Source organism: Ixodes scapularis, unplaced genomic scaffold, assembly GCF_016920785.2.
Source record: "Ixodes scapularis isolate PalLabHiFi unplaced genomic scaffold, ASM1692078v2 PGA_scaffold8__174_contigs__length_109621045, whole genome shotgun sequence".
Taxonomy (NCBI): domain Eukaryota; kingdom Metazoa; phylum Arthropoda; class Arachnida; order Ixodida; family Ixodidae; genus Ixodes; species Ixodes scapularis.
The window spans coordinates 102,286,663-102,294,678 of NW_024609883.1; positions in this window are offsets into that span (position 1 = coordinate 102,286,663).

Sequence of the window (8,016 nt, forward strand, 5' to 3'; positions counted from 1 at the left end):
ATTGCTGAGAGTTTTCACTCTTCGCGTTTCCCATGGCAACGTTGCTTTCCTTCTCGTGTTCTGTCGCTCTCTTTTGCGATCGTTCACTCGGGACCCCGGGTGTCGGCGCACGGGAGTTGCCACTCCTCCTCACCCACCTTTACCCCCCTGCCTCCAATCCAACTGAACTACTCATAGACTCTGCATGCACGAAAAGTAGCCCCTCTCACTCACCACGATTCGCGCCTCCCATCGCGCGACGCGCCGGTCGGTTGCTATGGTATCGAAGCGCCATCTAGATTTTCGTTTACGAAATGTGTGTGCCATAGCATGGCCTCCGAGATCCCGAAGCGCGCGCGCGAAGGCTTCTCCGGCCGTCCCAATCGTCTCGCTCCCCAGCAGAAGAGTGTAATTGCGCTAACTCCGTCGCTCGCCGCGAGGCGGCGCTCCCAACCCAGTCATGGACAGCATGGCGCGAGGCTCAGGAGTTCAAGAAAAAGTCTTGTTACGTCGAGTTACTGCAACTTATACTTACAAATGTTTGTGTATTGTGGTAGAACGGTGAACAGCTGCTCTGGGGACGGAGATAGAAAATTTGTTGTGCTTATTTAATTACTGTATTTAATTTGAGATATTCATCTGGACATGTTGCGGCTAGCGCTACAAGCTCGCCTTTTGGTATATTTGATTGCAATCTGTAGGGACCGGGCAGGGTACCAGTCTTGTATTCACATCTACATGGGGGGCCAAAGCAAGCCAAACCGACCATTTCTTTCTTTTTTCTTTCTTAACGGCTTGTTCTTTGGAATTATGTTCGGGGGTTGGTAGAGGAATCACAGTGGGGGGATAAACAGATGCTAAAGCATGTGTGTGTGGGTATATGTTTTTGTATGGTTCGGTGTGTGCAGCCAATGCTCTTCCAGAGGACTACCGGCACGGCGTTTCTTTTTGTCCCCGGCGGCGCCGCCATCATACAAGCGCTTCTCACCACAAACACGCACATACACGCGCCTAAACAACGTGTGCACCCTCGCCGGCGTAAACCATCTGTTTCCCGGAGAGGTACTCTTCCTGAACAATTTCTCGCAGACCACCGCAAGCGACGACGACATTGCTGTTTTTTTTTTTTTTGTTTTTTTTTGTTTTTTTACGGTTGTGCGCAGCGAAATTGGCTAATTTAGAACTTTGCCCGTCTTTTGTCCAAACCCGTCGCGATGTGTCCCTTCCTTTCCAACTGTGACACGTTGTTTTGTTTACTTCTACTTGTCATTTTTGTTTTTTCCGTTCTTTCCGCGCGTGTTTGGTCGCAGAACAGGAAGATCGGGTGATTTTTCTTAACAAGCTGCCTACGCCTGCAGATTGGTCGAATAATAATACTATCAGCAAGAATAAAATGCTTACAGTATTTACTGTAAGCGTCGTAATCAACCTATGTGTAGCAGTTGCAAGCGAGCTGCCATGCCGCGCAATTTGTGAGCTATTCATACTGGGCTAAAATAAAGCGCAGCGTGCCCGTGAAAGTTAGCTTCGGGTCGGGCTGCGCCGGCTGTCGGAAATGGATAGCGGATAAACCAGAGTTCTTTTTCCTGAGATCCCATTGTTTGTTTGCATATCAATTAAGTTATATCACAAAGTGCATTACGGGATACGGTGGTCTGCGCTACATGTGCCAAAAACTAGATGTTTACAAGATAACGCCCCACCTTTTCAATAAGTACCTACAATTATCACGACGTTTATAAAAAAAATGGTGAAACCATTGCGAGGTGCATGTACCTCACCGCCAAAGGTTTTTCCCCAAACCCGGGGTCACGCTGCTTGTACATCATACAAAAGACAGTCTGCGAACAGATTCACACTCGAGTCACCACGAGATCTCAGCTTCGAATGCCACAAGGCAGTTCAATTAGAGAGTTGGCACGCAGCGTTTGAACCACGGATATCGTGGTGACTGATATCTGCAGACTGTCTTTTGTATAATGTATAAGCAGAGTGACCTCGGCTTAAAGGTACTTCTAGTAGAAGCAAACACCGCAATACGACCCGCAAAAATTGCGTAATATTAAAAATATTGAAACAAGGACAACACGGACTTCATATATAGTATCAGACCTCGTGAGGCTCAAAAAGCTACGCCAAACAACATGCGAAGGTAAAAAAAAAAATATATTGCAACATGAATATTTTTATTTAGGGAAGTACTATTTTTTATGTACGGAGCTTTTCTTTTTTTAGTTTTATACGTGCTACAAATTGCAATCAAATATATCAAAAGGCGCGCTTGTAGCGCTAGCCGCAACATGTTCAGATGAATATCTCAAATTAAATAATTAAATAAGCATCACAAATTTTCTATCTACGTCCCCGGAGCAGCTATTCATCGTTCTACCACAATACCCAAACATTTTTAATTATAAGTTGCAGTAACTCGACGTAACAAGACTTTTTCTCGAACTCTTCAGCCTCGCGCCATGCTGTCGATGACTGGGTTGGGAGCGCCTCCCCGCGGAGAAATGCCGCCTACTTCTCTTTTTTCAATTACGCCCTCTCCGCACGAATGGGACGGCCGGAGAAGCGTTCGCGCGCTTCGGGATCTCGGAGGCCATGGCCATAGCATGGCCTCCGAGATCGTACGCGCGCCTCGCGATCTCGGAGGCCATGCTATGGCACACACATTTCGTAAATGAAAATCTAGATGGCGCTTCGAACGACGGGAGGCGGACTGAAGTGAGTGAGGGGGGATTCCGCAGGAGTTCCACAACTGAGGTCACAAAACTCAAGGAGCAAGCAGGCCTGCCTAGCATAAAGACCAGATTAGAAACGAATAGAATGAAACTTTTTTTTCAGATATTTCATGGTCATTCGATGTTGGATACCCGACAATACGTCGTGATGTCTCCTCCGGTGTACCACAGAACAAAACATAGCTTAAATATCCAGTCCTATCAATACTCTACGGATCATTTTAAGCACTCCTTTTTTGTTCGATGTATTGATTTCTGGAATAAGCTGCCTGAATGTATAGTCAACTCTCAAAGTGTGTCAACTTTTGTGAAGGAAATTGAAATGTTTCTTTCTTCCCATGTCACCAAGGGATGTGACTGAATAACTGAATTCTTTGTGTGTCCTTGGTATGTTTTTGAAAATATGTACCACTCCTGCCTTGGCCTCACGGCTGGCAGAATGAATAAATAAATAAATAAATATAGTAACGTTGCCTCCAGCGGGCCGTTTCATTATAGCAAAAAAAAAAAAAAAAAATTTAACAGATGTTTAACTTGCAATGTTCACAGCTTGCATTAACTAGCCTAAAAACCAGAAATGCAGTGCTGCATCTTTTTTTTTTTTTTCAAATATTGTTTTTTTTTTTAAGCAACGCCAACCAGTTATTGATAAATAGTTTAAAAAAAAAAAATGAAATCGTTGCTGTCGCTGCGCTGGTTCTCGACGAAATGTGTTGGCATTCAGCGCAGAGGTTCCGACTCGACGAAGAATAAAAATTCCAACCTCGCAGCGGGTATCTTTTTTTTTTTTTTTTTTGGTTTGGGGGGGGGGGGGGGGGGGGGGGTATGGGTTTCTCTGAATACTGGGGAAGGGCGCAAAATCCATCATAGCTTGGTTCCTTTTCTTTCTTTCTCCTTCGCTAGAAATTGAAAAATAGTTTTAGCTAGGTTGCTTGCAGGCCCTGGCTTTACATTTTCTGCTGACAAGACTGCGGCAGAGAGCATTCTCTGATCCATTATTGCACAGGGTGTCAAAAAAAAAAAAAAATTTTTTTTTTTTTTTTTTTTTTTTTGTTGCAAAAATAAACTAGGCATCGCCGAACGCTCATTCTCCGCCCAAAGGTAGCGCTAGAGATCACAACCAGATGCCAAAGTTTCAGCCCAATCCGAAACCTTATTCAAAAGTTATAAGTGATTTTCTGAAAAGTTCTATGGGAAAATGGCGGCGGAGTTTTCGAATACATGGGGCTGTATGGCACGAGAAGCCGAAAACGAGCAAAAATGGGCTCCATTTTCCCATTGCAATTTTCAGAAAATCAATTATAACTTTTGATTAAGTTATCGGATCGGGCTGAAGCTTTGGCACCTTGGTTCACGAAAGCCCTGAAGAGACTGTCAAATAAAAAAAAAGCGCTTGTACCGTGCGGCCAAGTTTTCCCAGTGTGAGCGTCGCTGGGCCGCATATCACAATTCTGTAGAAGTGTACAAAAAAGCGATTGAAGGCGCTAAATCTCACTTTTTCACGCATAGTCTTCCAGACATGTTGGTAAATAACCCCATTAAATTTTGGAATACTGTTAACAAAAAGGACCGTTTTTCAATTTCTCTTACAACTTCTAGTGGTGACAGCGTGCCCAGTGACGAATGTGCTAATGTCTTAAATAGTATATTTATGGAATCTTTCTCCGATATTCGCAACATAACTTACCCTTCGATGAGCTGTTCCTGTTATCTGCCAATGGATTCTATCTTTGTTGATCCTGCTGGTATTGCAAAAATTATAGATGAACTGAAGTTATCATCCTCATCAGGAGTGGACGGAATTAATTCCAAGTTTTTAAAAAAACACTAAACTATACTCATCTCTTATTCTCTCAAAATTGTTTGAACAGTCGCTGCAAGATGGTATTTTACCTTGTGATTGGCGAGTGGGGAAGGTGGTTCCAATTCCGAAAGGTGGCGATAAGTATTCCCCTAACAATTATCGTCCCATTTCATTAACCAGCATACCATGTAAACTTCTGGAACACATTATCTTTTCCCAACTCATACATTTCCTAGAGTCGAATAATTTTTTCACCGAAGCACAGCACGGATTTCGTAAATCATTATCTTGTGATACTCAGCTCCTATCCTTCACTCATGACATTCATTCTATTCTTGACCGAGGCTCCCAGGTGGACTGCATTTTGTTAGATTTCGCCAAGGCATTCGATAAGGTGTGTCACGAGCTACTACTGTTAAAACTTTCAAAACTTAACATTGACCCTAACGTTCTCGCATGGATTCGGTCTTTTCTAAATAACCGTTCACAATTTGTAACAATTAACAACGAAAATTCTCCTCCCGTGTCTGTGAATTCTGGAGTTCCTCAAGGGTCGGTTTTAGGCCCACTACTATTTTTAATCTATATTAACGATCTTCCCATTAATGTGTCTTCATCCGTTTGTCTCTTTGTCGATGACTGTGTAATTTACCGTGAAATCTGTCACGATTCTGACCTGTCTACACTTCAGTCTGATATTACCTCTGTCTCTCGTTGGTGTGAATTATGGCTAATGAAACTAAACACTAGTAAATGTAAACAAATGAGAGTGTCCCGCAAGCCTAACAACAGTCCCTGTTACCACCTAGATGGCAACCTTTTGGAGCAAGTGGCAACGTACAAGTACCTTGGTGTTCACTTAACAAATAACCTTTCATGGAAACCCCACATTCAATATGTTACTACCCGTGCTAACTGCATGTTGGGCTACTTAAAACGCAACTTTTCATTGGCACCTATTTCACTAAAATTGATCCTCTACAAAACATTAATCCGGCCTAAATTAGAATATGCAGCCTCCATCTGGGATCCCGGTCACGATACTCTAATCACTGTATTGGAATCCATTCAGAATAGGTCAGCCCGTTTCATTCTTTCCAACTACCATCGTACTGCTAGTGTCACATCAATGAAAAATAGTTTATGTTTACCACTTCTCTCCTTGCGACGTAAAATTTCACGCCTATGTCTATTTCATAAAATGTATTTTCATAACCCTCTTCTACGCAATCGGATGATTACTCCCCCCTTTTACATTTCATCCCGTCTTGACCATCAGCATAAAGTTGGAGTTCCAAGTTCGTTTACCACAACATTTCAATCTTCTTTTTTACCCCGCACAGCCGAGGAATGGAACCACCTCCCCGGTTTGATTGCTACTATAACTAATACTAACTTGTTTAGAAATTCCATCACTAGCTATTTTAGCAGTGACCCATGACATATTATTATTATTATTCTTTGTTTGTTGTATATTTAATATTGTTGACTTGTTACTATATTACTATCTTTGTTTCATGTATGTGCTCTCCCCCTCTGTAATGCCTTCGGGCCCTGAGGGTACTTTCAATAAATAAATAAATAAATAAATAAATCTGGTTGTGACCTCTAGCGTTACCTTTGGACGGAGAGCGTTCAGCGATGCCTAGTTTATTTTTGCGGTAAAAAAAAAATAATGAGCCTTTTTTTTTGTTTTTTTTTGTGACACCTTGTATTTCATAAGTACACTAATCGAGTTCGCGGACTACGGGTGGTTATCATGTCAAAATTACTAATAGACAGTTCTATGTCATTCGTTTTCCGAAAAGTTCAATAGCTTTGGGAAAGGCGAAAAAAATTAAAGACGTTTACAACGTTTTAATTTTTAGACGTTTACGAGGGGAAGGTACGGAGAAGAGGCTATGCCCTTCCTCCTCATCCGTACCCTGCTCGCCAAGCGCAAGCGCGAGGACCGGCGACGACTGCACTCCACGCCGGCTGAGCAGTTCCCGGGTGCGACGGACTTTGGCTCGCCGGAGACGTATCCACGCTCGGCGGCGTGTCGGACGAGAAGAAACGGGCGCGTGCGCGTTGCGGCAGTGTATCGAGTTGTTGGTACAGCTCCGCTGGTCTTCCTTCTTCACGAAAAAGTAAAAAAAACTCAACGTTTTCTTTTTTTTTTTTTTTGCGACGTTTATTGCGTGGGGAGAAAAACTAACGCGTGTTTTGTTGGTCGCAAACGTCAGGGATTCGCGCAAAGTACAAACATTGTCGCACCGCCCCTTTAGCCGCAAATAACTCACCTTTAACCATGGGCGTCACCAGTATTTTGTCTTGAGGGGGGCAAACTGACAGCCTTTTTTGGGCGTGTGCGCTCAAGGGGAAAAGGGAGGGGGGGGGGGGGGGGGGGCACAGTAAAATACGAAAAAGCTAAATACGGCTTGCAAGATGCACATGTTTTTTTATGAAAGAATTATTTTAAAGAGTACAATGCATCGGTAATTTCAACGTAAGAAAAATAACTTTTTTTTTTTCATAATTAATCCTTTAATTTTAATGCAAGATAAAACTAAGGAATTTAGTCTATATGGCGCGGCAAAACAACAAAACAGTCCACTTAGTTTATATTTATCTGAGATAGAAAAGCACAAAGACTTTATAGACAGCTATTGGCATCATATATGTGTACCGCACACAATACAATAGCAAGACAGTGCACGTAAGTCACGCGAACACATAATTTGTCGCAGCAATGAACATTACTCTTTTATTCCAAAATTTAACAATATTTGACGTTTATACTAATTTTTAAAAGCTATCGTAAGTTGGCCTATGCTCGAATTGACAACTCTAATTTTGTGCACAAAATTGTCTTCGCTCGTAATAGGAATTCGAAGCATTTCCCGGGTTGTGGTCCGTGGAAGACATCTGAAAGCTGCGTTAGCTGTGTTGGAAAGCTAGCACGGCGGGGCTACCGCCGGAGAATTAGTTGCCATTGTAACTTTCCGTGTTTCCTCGACGCGGGTTCCCTTAGCTTGCCATATGCACACTCTGTCTCATTTCAGAACTAGAGTAAAATTTTAGCCCGCTGGTTCTTATCTTTATGTTGGTAATATATCTGATCAAGCTCAGCTTTGCATGAATACTCTTACAGTTAAAGAGGAGTTTGACATACCTTTGAGAGTCGAGTTGAGGGCAAAGCCAGTGTCCAGCTGGCTCTTTAAAGTCGGTTGATGCTTAGGAGTGACGGAGACAGCAGGTACAGTCGGCACGGAATGAAACGCGAACATGGAGCACATGGTTTTCGACCCACGCTGAGTCACCGAGAGACGCAGCACCGAAGGTTTGGATGCACTGAGCAAGAGTCTAACACATCGAAGGAGGAGCCATCTTCCTGCAGCTCCCATCTGGTTCAGGTGGTGCAGCATCTAGCGAAAACCATGCACCCACTGTTCGCATTTCATTCCGTGCCGACTGTACATCGATAGATTGCAGGTCATGACACGGCTC